At 40.8% G+C, this 11,411-nt stretch overlaps 1 protein-coding gene across 1 annotated transcript in view; it reads right to left on the reverse strand.

Annotated features, from left to right (window-relative positions):
• WDR17 (WD repeat domain 17) overlaps positions 1–10,922 on the reverse strand; it is an 86,470-nt gene extending 75,548 nt beyond the window's left edge. Inside the window, exons 1-2 of the mRNA XM_027122519.1 lie at positions 10,793–10,922; positions 554–635 (exon numbers count right to left, since the gene is read on the reverse strand). The gene's annotated coding sequence lies outside the window, so the exon portion shown is untranslated. The remainder of the gene's footprint in view (positions 1–553; positions 636–10,792) is intronic.
• Between the last annotated feature and the right edge of the window lie 489 nt (positions 10,923–11,411).

An 11,411-nucleotide genomic window follows, 5' to 3' on the forward strand; every position in this document is an offset into this window, starting at 1 on the left:
TGTGTGTGTGTGTGTGTGTGTGTGTGTGTGTGTGTGTGTGTGTGTGTATATATATATATATACACACATAACTGCAACTTGGAAAGGGGCTAAAGAAATGTATCCAAATTACAGGTAATATACTCATCAACAAGGGAAATGGGATTACCATTCAATTCCTTGCAGAGAAATGACTAATCAAATTATTTCAGAAATTAATTTTTAAAGGGAAAATAAAATGCAAACTTGAATTGGTAAAATTAGTTTATAATCATATAAGGTACCAAGTATTTACTATGTCACTATAAATACAATATAGTTAAAAGGAATACCTTGTCTGTAGGGCACATAACAGTTCTCATGTCATACTTCCTGACCTTTTTCCATGAGCACTATTTACCATATTTGCAAGAACTAAGAAAAGTAAAATATTTCACATCATGGAATCGCAGATGAATATTATCTTGCATAAAAATACATATTTTTGATTGTATTTCAGGTATTTTGATTATCTGAGAGTGTATAGAATCTGGTTCATTTAGTATAAGAATGGTCAATAGTGTTCAACTCTCACATCTCCTTGATGGTCTGGAGCGCAGGGTTGAAACCTTTAGCTGATCTCAGAGCGGAAGCATGTCACGATCACTTAGCAGTAACTGAAACAGGAAGGAGAAAGTCATGGTGACATTTACTCCACATCTTTACATCTGTGTATCCCTCCACGGGTCTAACTGACTAATTTATTGTTAAAATCACAAATTTAACTTAATTCGTAGTCAGAAAATTTTTCCTGCCTTTTAAGATTAGTGATGGAAGGAAATGAAAAGGATCAAAGGCTAGATGTCATTGTGTTAAAGAAAATAAATAAATAAAGTAAAATGGCTTGCAGTGTCAGAAAACTTACTGCAGGGATTCACACAACACACAAGTAACCTGTGGTCTGACTGCGGGTCATGACCTTTTTATATCCCTCTCTGCACCTATACCTTTTTATGAGCTCATCACGGGCCTGTTGCCTTTGGACTTGCCGTATGACTTACTTTCCCCAGCGATATGTGGGCAGAAGTCAGAATGTTCCAGCTCCAAGCTCCGGCTGTAAGGCTTGCTTCCTTTCACACCCATCAACATGAGGAGGACATTCCACAGCTACCCTCTTGTAGGGAACAGGGTGGGGCTGGGGAGGGGGGAATGCTACTTCCCCCCAACAGGATCTGACTCTCTAAAAGTAGTGGCTGAAATACTAAGATGCTATGGAGAGCTTTTCATAATCTCATGGGACTGGAGGGAAAAAAACTGGCGTCCATATGCTGCCAAGGAAGAAAACGGCCTAATAATGGTGCCCTTTCAGTGAGAACCACGTGGGTCTACACCCTGACACTAGCGTGAAATAGACTCTCCTTTACAAAGACTGAAGTTCAGCTTCAAATAGGTTCATTCAATGATTGCATTGAGGGGGTCTTCCCTACCCTCATACTTTCCAAAAGCAAAAGCATGTTCTCTCTGGAGAAAGAGAATATTAAATCGTCAGGCTGCAAAGCGATCAAGGGAATTCCAAAGAGTGAGGAGACCAGTCGGGGGAGATGGGGAGACAAACAGACTAACGGCTTCGCCTTTGACGGGGAGTGGGAGAAAGAGGTGACTGCCATCAAAGCGGGGAGGAGAAAGTCAGATAAAATCTGCGAAAGTCCTAAAGGCCGGTATGAGCTAGAGCATCAGTTCAGAATAACTGGAGGTCCCCGGTGCAAGCTGAGTTGCACTCACCTGTCAGATCTTCTCCTCAGGCCTCAGTCGGGGGCTTAGGAGAAAGAGGGGGGCAAATCAGACATAGTCCCCCTTAGTGGCTCAGGCACATAGGAGGCACTTGGCTACTGAGAGCTGACAGGCATGCAACTCTGTATAGGTCCCTGAATCCTTCTCCCAAATGGAGCACAAGCCTTCGGCTACTCGTAGAGAGGAAATACATATCCTCACCCCCAGGGACAATGGGGAGGGAGTAAAAGCAAAGCCCATCTGCTTCTAGGGAGGGACAGATAACCCTCCTTCCTGCCCACAGAGCTGGGAGAAGGGAAGAAGCAAAAGCTACCAGCCCCTGGGGGTGGGCAGGAAAACATCTTGGGCTCCCATCCTGAGCCAGAACGAAGCCCAGATCTGCCGCTGAAGAGGTGCTTTCTCTCTTACTCAGCACCCACCCCGGATATAAAGTGGAGTTTGGCTGCCTCAGAGCGGGGTTGAGGAGAGGGAGACACACAAGTCTCCCCTAAAAACCAGATTCCCGCAATCTGGGAGATCAGATGATAGGACAGTCGTACACTGGGGTACTATACAATAATTCAAATGAACCATACACAGCGAAGTGGATGAACCATACAATGTAATGACGACTGAAAGTCACACATGAATATCACAGGATTCTAATATTTATAAAAGTTTAAAGACCAGCAAAGGTAATCTATGCTACTAGAAGTTATGAGAGAGTTTTCTTCAGGGAAAAGGAAGTAGTGACAGACAGGAGCCATGAGGGAGATTTCTAGGAAGCTCACAATGTTTCTTTTATGCTAATTATGCTGATGTGCAAATTTGCTGGTACAAAACAGTAAATTGCACATTTCTGCTGTCAGGTATATAATCTAAATAAAAAGAAACTATACACTAAGAATCCACAGCAGTGCTTTCTAATACGAACAAAATTAAGAGGGGAAAATAAACTGAAATGACTTGTCCACACATACGTAGGTGTTGTATAATTGGATTATATTTTCTAACTTCACTTGGACACTTTCATTTATCTTTTTATTTTACCCCTGGAGTTTCCTGCCCCATTTACCACCCCCAGCCATCATATTTTGCAACATGTTAAGTCTTTCTCTGAGATATGCACTAATGCTGCTTTAACCCACAAGTATTTTTAGAAGCAACGTCAGGGACAAGCGGATGAGGAAGGTGGACACAAGGAATAAATAATCTCACAACAGGAAATGGGTAAAAACCAAAGTCTGCAAAGCAAGCAGCAGGGGACTGAGATGGGCTAGATTAAGGATATGCATTTGGGGGTCCACAGAAACACCCACAGAGTCTGATGACTCAGCGTGATGGTTCACAGTGGATGCCTGCTAATGCCACGCCCATGGCAGATCCTCGGACTCCTCAGTCGGTACTATTCCACAGGGGTGTGCCCCAGAGCAATCTCCACCAGCACGTGCCTAAACGCTGGCAGCGATCTGTAGCGACACATAGCTCCCATCCCAGCATTTCATGCCTTGACAAGACCTTCCAAAAATATTAAACAGCTACATCCTAAGAACACTTTGAAAGCTCACCCTTGGAAAACAACAAATCAATACAGCTGACAACACCCTCCAGTTACTGGTGATTCTAACCACTAGTAACAAAGTGACAATCTATACAGTATACTTCTCTTAGCTTAGGTCACATGATATTTTTAATATGTAAGAACAAAATAGTTGAAAATGAAGTATTTTTACCAGAAAATCTGACTATATGAAAAGTAAAAATAGGGCTTCCCTGGTGGTGCAGTGGTTGAGAATCTGCCTGCCAGTGCAGGGGACACGGGTTCAAGCCCTGGTCTTGGAAGATCCCACATGCACCGTGATGAAGACAGTGGCTCCCACTCGCTGCAACTAGAGAAAGCCCTCGCACAGAAACGAAGACCCGACACAGCCAAAAATAAATAAATAATAAAATTTAAAAAGGTACTATAGTCGTGTCATAGGTACTACGTGAAAGCGCACTAAACAGAGGGAGCAGCAAAAGCAGAGACTCTGACCCGGAAGCACTCCGGGGAGCCTTGAGAAAGAGAAAAATCGATCAAAGTATATAAACATGTGTATTCAAAGGTCAGGGTCACAAACATATCACCATGCAGAGAGTCAGGGTAGTTTTCTTGAACTCCTCTTTGTCCTATTCAGAAGTTTGTTAATTTTCTTAATAGAAATCTATTGCCTATAGTAATTTTTTTAAAAACCTAAAAATATCATGTTGAAAATCAGTGTTTAAAATTTGAATACACTATATGCTCAGAGTGATGCAAAAAATTCTAGTGAGCACATATAGTTAATATATTAGTATTTACTATACGTGCTCATTAGAAAGCATTTGGAAATTGCAAAGAAAAACAAAATGGAAGTTTTTTTTTAAGCAGCCACTAGCCCACTGACTTGAGATCTTCTTCCTCTGTCTAGTATCCATAATTCTAAATGAGCACTATTTTCACTGATATGTACAGCCATAGATTATCAAGGATAAATATACTTTCAAAAATCTCTAAATCGGTGCATCTCAAAGTGTGGTTCTCGGGTCTCTTGCATCAGAATTAACTGAGAAACTTGCTAAAAATGAAGATTCCTGGATCACAATCTAGGGCCAGTGGATCTTGGGGTGGAGTCTGGAAACCTGCTTTTTAACATCATTTCCAGATGATTTAAATAGCACAGCAAAGCTTGAGAACTACTTACTCAGTTCAACAATAGCAAAGATGTTTATCAGATAAACTGCCTCTGGTAACTTCTACTGACCAGATTAATCTCTTAAATTTCAATCATTCCTAAATTTACCTTTCATGTGCTTGGCTTGGCATTATATCTCAGCATCCCCAACATATGTCAAATCCTAATGCTCTTAAAAGCTTAGATGATAAAATAGGTCACAAGGTACAGTATTAACCTATGTTAAAATCCTGGATTAGATAGCAAATAGAAAAGAATAAGGTCATTATGGTTGTTCTAGTTTGGACTCACAGAATGACCACTTATACCAGTATGAATTCCAATTTGATCAGCAAAACAAAGGATTATAGGTAAGACGGAGAAGACCAGAACACTAATTCAAAGATGTGGCAAAGTGAATGCAGTTATTTCATCATCCATCTATATACTTAATCTATCATTCATCTAGATATTTATTCTTATACTTCCTACATTTTAACCACCAAAGTGAAAATTATATGGATTTGAATTATGAAATTAGATTTTCAAGGCGCCTGAAGGATTACAGAATCTCTTGACCTGCAATGTGGAAAAGATTTTTAATTTGATCAAAGATGTAATACACTTTTCTTGAACAATAGGGTCATTCATTTACCTTCAATTAACCATTCTGAGAGACTCAGCCAAAGAGAAATAGAAGAGTGAGATCACGTATTTTTCACCCATAAACTAAGAAGAGGTAAATATTCCACTGAAAGAGACATTATGAAAGTAAACATGTGAACATTGTCATAATAAAGATGCAGGATTATTTTTATAATAGGGTATGGCAAAAATAAGTAGCTTTATTTTTATAAATAGGATCATTCCTCATGAAGGAGGACTTGAGAAGCTATGGCATGAATTGTTCTGTAAACCTGAGGATGCCTGTCCCCCTTCGAATTCATCTGTTCTGTAAGTTGGACTTTGTATATGAGTTTTTCAAGTAGGGTGGGTCTTTATGTTATCTGTGTCTGAAAATCAGGATTCTCATTTGGCAGAAACAGTCAGTTAGACTGGCATTTTCATGTTCTGGGCCAAGGGTATTAAAATTTATTTTTGTCAAGGGCTTCCCTGGTGGCGCAGTGGTTGAGAGTCCGCCTGCCGATGCAGGGGACACGGGTTCGTGCCCCGGTCCGGGAAGATCCCACATGCCATGGAGCGGCTGGGCCCGTGAGCCATGGCCGCTGAGCCTGCGCGTCCGGAGCCTGTGCTCTGCAATGGGAGAGGCCACAACAGTGAGAGGCCCACGTACCAAACAAAAAAAAAAAAAAAAATTTATTTTTGTCAAATGCTGAGAAAAACCAGCAAAGGAAATCAAATGGATTTAAAGCTTGAAAGCTTTAAGAAACAGCTCACACCAAGTCACTACATCCAAAATTTCTTTTATATATGCATCCATACATTGATAGGAGGCCGGAAATAAATCCTAAAGTTTGATAAGTGAAGAGTTGTATCAGCTAAGGCAGGACCAGTGCATATATGAGACAGGTTACTAATCTAGTCAACGGGCCACCTGTCAAAAATTATTCCCTAAAAAAAAAAAAAAAAAAAAAAAATTATTCCCTTAGCCACCATAAAATTCCCACAAAGATGAACTAATGTAATTAATAATGCAAGTGAGATATTGTGCCCAAAAAGCTACTATTGAAATTTAAATGTATCCACAATTGTATTCAATATTTTCAGGAATGAGTTCATTTATTTAGTAGTTTAAGTAAAGTTTCAAAGGTGGAGTTGCATATGAACACTACCAGTTCAAGAGAGGACTAGGTCCAGTGGCACAATGTACCTTCTATCAGTACCTCTAAAGCGTGACCTTGCGTTAGAATCACTCGAGCCTCCTGAAAACACTGATTCCAGGTGCTCCCTCAGATATGCTGATTTGGCAGGGCTGTGGCCTGGAAGTATGCACTTCTGACATGCTCCCAGGGCATGCTGGTCTAAGATCCATGTCGAAGAACACCATTCTAGATGGCGTCTAGTACCAAACGGTCAGAAAGTCTAGAAAATAAATGCGTCCAACTTCAAAATTTTACCCAATGGTAACCATAATCCAGGCTTCAGATGTAACTTCCAAAAGCTTCTTATTTCTAACATTCAATTGTAGATGTGATGGCTATGTACACTTAAGTACCATTGAGGTGCATTAGGATAAAGAATTTATAAGATAACTGGATCCCCCCCAAATCACAGAAGACTTTGCAGAAAAACTTAAATCATATTAATGAGCGAATCAAAAAATTTTACAAATTGTGGGAAAACACTTTTTAATTAATATTTTAAGCAAACTTTCCATATGATGAGACCAAACACATGCAATTTGTTCATTATGTACAATAGTCACTTAAAAAATACAAAAGTGATCTAAATCTTAACTACTCAAACTTTTGAATTAGTCACTTGAAGAAATATAATAAAAGAGAAAGGTGATATATTTTTACACCTCTTTAGGGAGCAGCACAATGCTGAGTGTTAGAGCCTGAGGTTCCAGACCAGCTTTCCCATTGAAATTTTCCCAATTTTGAGCAACTTAATTTTTGTGTGTTTAGTGTTAATGGTGTTAGATTGACTGGTCTCTAAGAATCCTTCTAGCTTAAATTCTGAAATGACTCCTTCAAACCTGCTACCATGTTTATCTTAAAAATAAAATTTGCATAACTCTTTTCATTAAGACTCATTCAAAAAGTTTTATCTTAATGGGCCAAAATTAAGTTTTACCTACTTCTTATTAACCAACTATTCAATTTTCAGGGCTCCATGTGGCGCTGTATTGTATTGAAAAATGAAGTTTTTCCAACAGCACATCATACACGACTGCTCTGTGTAATGAGAACTATTTTCTGCTTTCCAATTGGAAAGTTTTTTTGTGTATGAGATAATGAAATTGAGCTTATTATACATAATTGCAAATGAGCCCACCTGAGATACTGGTACATGCTCATAACTTAAAGTGTCAACAACTGGAAGAGAACAACAAGTCTGAACATAAGGTAAATTACTTAACAACCTCCACTATGAGTTCTCCACATCTGAGCATTCAAATTTATAAACCAAATTTTAAATGGTGTAACATCCTCACCGAAGCATGGAAAATTATTTCTTGTATCTTTTGATAAGCGCTTTCCTGAACATGACAGTTATCAATTATCCCTTTAATAGCAAATAACATTGCTGAATTATCTCCTATGATCTTACTGTGCAAGATTTGCCTGTTTCTGTGACACATATATTTCCTAAACCAGAATACAGACTTCCAGAATTTTAGGAGATAATTAGGCTACTAAATCAATGTTGTAAGTACCTGTAAAGTAATAAAAAAGTAAGCCTTTATCATTATTAAAAAAAATTATCTCACTCAAGTAGCTGATAATGTGATATCTAGATGCACGTGCCACCTGTGGCTCCAATTCCAGGTTGCTTTTTTTTTTTTTTTAACAAAGTCTAGCCTATTTCAAGTTATATTTGTTTAGTCATTGAGATCAAGTAAAAACAACCTGAAACTTGTCTCCTCATGTGACAGCCCATGTTTTACCATGAGAAGTTTTGAAATTCTTCTAGTCAGTCATGATGGGATTTTTTCCCTTTCGATACACAAAGGCAAAGGTCAAAGTTGATCATTTTAGTGTATTTCTCTACCAATTTTTATAACCGAAGTTACAAGTCCTTCTTGAACAGTAACAGTAACCTCAAGCAAGAGAAAGCTTTTCCTTTAGGATCTGTTTCTCTACAGAGTAAATTCTTTGGGGAATTTCTAAGATTCTCTCCAGGTATCCATATCTAATTTCTTGCTCATGAATCTCCAAGGAACAGTCTCATCAACAGTGAGAGAATCATCTCCATGTGATTATCACAGAACACAGCATGGTCTTGGATGCTGAAAAATGCCAGCCACTCTTGGTCTAATATATGTTTCTCACGTGAAAGAAAAGGAGGTGTCAGTTAGTAAGAAATCCCTCCCAATCTCCTAATATGATTTCTATGGATTATAATATTCTCAATAAGATCTCTGCTCCTGAAGACACACTGGAAGCTACATACATAATTTCACTTTAATATTTCAATCTGCTACATGTAATAGATACAAAATACAAGATGAGATAATTCAGCAATTGCAGAAAGTAGTAGCAATGTTTGTATACTCATCATTACCATGAATGGCTGGGTAAACACGTTATTCAGTAATCTGGTAAACCATTACCTTTCTTGCATATTAGATCTGATTTTGAATAAATTCTGGAATACAGGAAGGACATGTGAATCCTTCCAAATTGTCTGAATTTCATTTTAGTCTTCATTACAGAGTTTAGGCAAGTAAAATTAGGTAGTATGGAGAATTTGCACATATTTTATTGACAGGGACATCTAATCAGTCATGTTGGACTTCCAGTATCTACTGGGGCAAAAGAAACAAACAAACATACTCTTACTCTTCTCTGAGCAATATAAAAGCTGCTGCAGCTCACCCATGCTCAGGCTAAGGGCTGCAGGGTAGAGTCCACAGAACACAACAAAAAACACTCTAGCCCTAGAAGTCCGTCTACTGGGAGCAGAGGAATTTAAAAACATTATTTTCTAAGCTAAATTGATTTGCAGCTTTCGAATATATAGGATTATTGTGTGAGTAGTAACAAAAGTTTTTAGTACAGCAATATTTAATCATTAAAGATAAAAAGAATGAAGAATTTCAAACTTTTAAGTAAATATATCTTTTTTTTTTTCAGAGATACCCACAGTTCTTTAAGTATTCCTATTACTATCAACATAGGGAAAATCAGCTCAATATAAGTAGCAAAATTCAACTAGCCATTTTAATATAGAGTAAGTTTGTGGAGCTCACTTAAGAAGTATATGAGTTTTCTTTCCATTGGGCCCTTTCAAACAAGCCTTGGTTTATTCCAGTGGAGCAAACTTCCCAGGAACTCTCAATGCAATGACCTAAACCTAGCATTTGTAACATTAATCTCTAAACTATCACCTAAAGCACGGTCCCCCAAACTCTGATGAATTAACTGACAACTTTTCAAAGGCATTTAATTACTGTATTTAATTTTAGATCACAGAACAGGAAAGACTGTCAGACTTATTTCTCAGATCTCTGCCTTCACACAGGTAAGATGTGACCATGCTCACTTTCTTGCACACTTAGGCCAGTGAGGCAGAATCTCAACAGGATGTAAGAGAGCTTTTCTGCAGGGGCTGTCCACACCACAAGCCCAGAATCAGCTCCACTAATGCCAATAAGAGGGAGACAACATAACACCCAAGGCCATGCTGTGTTCTATGATAATCTCACCAAGACTATCCTCTCACTGTTGATGAGCCTAGGAGATTTGTGAGCAAGAAATCAGATATGAAAACCTGGAGAGAATCTTTGAAATTCCGCAAAGAATTTACTGTTAGAGAAACAAACCCTAAAGGGAAAGCTTCTTCTCACTTGAGGTGACTTAAAATGTTCAAGGAGGACTCGTAATTTCGGTTATAAAAATTGGAAGGGAAATGAGTTTCTCCGAAGGGTATCTATTTCTGAAATACTCAGACAATGAAAGAAATGTAATCTCTCTCTTCAAACCATTGTTGGAGACTTTTAAATAAAAAAAGTCAACAAATACATATACAAATGGACATGGAAGTTACAAAACAAGGGTGCTTTACTTCTGATACATGATCCAAGGCATCACTAAACTTCATTCAAATCAACTGCTTTTACTTAATATAGTAAAAAAAAAAAAAAAAAAAAAAAGTCAGCTCCAATGCTTGCTCCTTTTAATATCTGCATGCAAAAAAGTAAGTCTGGGTTTGTTAGCTTCTGAAAAATAGGAAAGATTATATTTTTAAGATTCGCTTAGCACACAGTGCGCCTCTGAGATTCAATACTGTCTTTTTTCTGGGACGCGCTTCCCTTTGACCCCAGGGTTTCTTGCCGCAGCCTGAGTACGAAGGCCACCTTCAGGGGGGCGGGGGTCCTTACAGAAGCGCCCGTGGGCACAGTAACGAGAGCGACAATCTAGACTCTATACGCACTGAGGCTGAATAAGCTTAAAACATAAGGCAGTGTCCCCGGTCAGGGTCGCAGGTGACACTCCAGGGGCAGTTCAGAGGCGCAAGGGCTGCTGCTGCTTCTGCTGCGTCCCGTCGTCGGCCGGTGAGCGGCGCCGGCGCTCGGGGCCTCATCGCCCGCCAAGCCCCACAGGACGCGCGCACGCGGGTCCGCGACCGTCGCGGGGGCGGGCGGACCCCCACCAGCCCCGCGACGCCCCATCGCTCGAAGATCGCCCTCCTCCAGCCCGCGTCCGCCTGCGTCTCTCGCCCTGCGGCCCGCAGGCCCCTACCTGCAGGACGAGGCGACCGCAGCGGCGGACAGCGGAAGGTGCTGAAGCGGGCGCGGCGGCCGGACCCGACCCGCACCGCCCTCTCCTCCTGCGCCGCAGGCTCCGAGGCTGCGCTGCCGGGCCGCGGGGTCTGAAGGGCGCGGAGGCGGGCTACGCAAGCCTGGCAGCGCGCGCGGCACTCCGGGTCCCGCTCCGAGCCCCACGTGACAGCCACACTGGCCGCTGATTGGAGCGCCTGGGGAGAGGCGGGGGCGGCCCCTGACCCCCGGAGACTGTGCGCGCCCAGGTGGTTACCTGGCAACCGGGAGTCGGCTCTGAAGTTGTGGTTCCCAGGCCCTGGGTTAGGCTTCAGCAGAGTTTACAGGGAGGCTGAAAGTGGAGGAAAGAACAGTGAACCGCCAGCGTTCTCACCACCTAACAGATTCCGCACACCGGGTTTGCACTTTCTAGGAAAATGAGTCAAGTATACAATAAATAAATCACCCCATCTTCTTGAGGAGCCTGAGGGAGGGAGTTGAGCCTCCTTCAGAGTCTAGGCTACACTAGCCTTGATGCTCACCTGGAAGGTGAGTACAGAATGCGGTCTCTTCTGCACTTCGTTATCGTCTGATTGGGCTCA

The sequence above is a fragment of the Aethalodelphis obliquidens genome, unplaced genomic scaffold, assembly GCF_003676395.1.
Source record: "Aethalodelphis obliquidens isolate GAN/ISIS:26980383/991018 unplaced genomic scaffold, ASM367639v1 scaffold25, whole genome shotgun sequence".
NCBI classification, from domain to species: domain Eukaryota; kingdom Metazoa; phylum Chordata; class Mammalia; order Artiodactyla; family Delphinidae; genus Aethalodelphis; species Aethalodelphis obliquidens.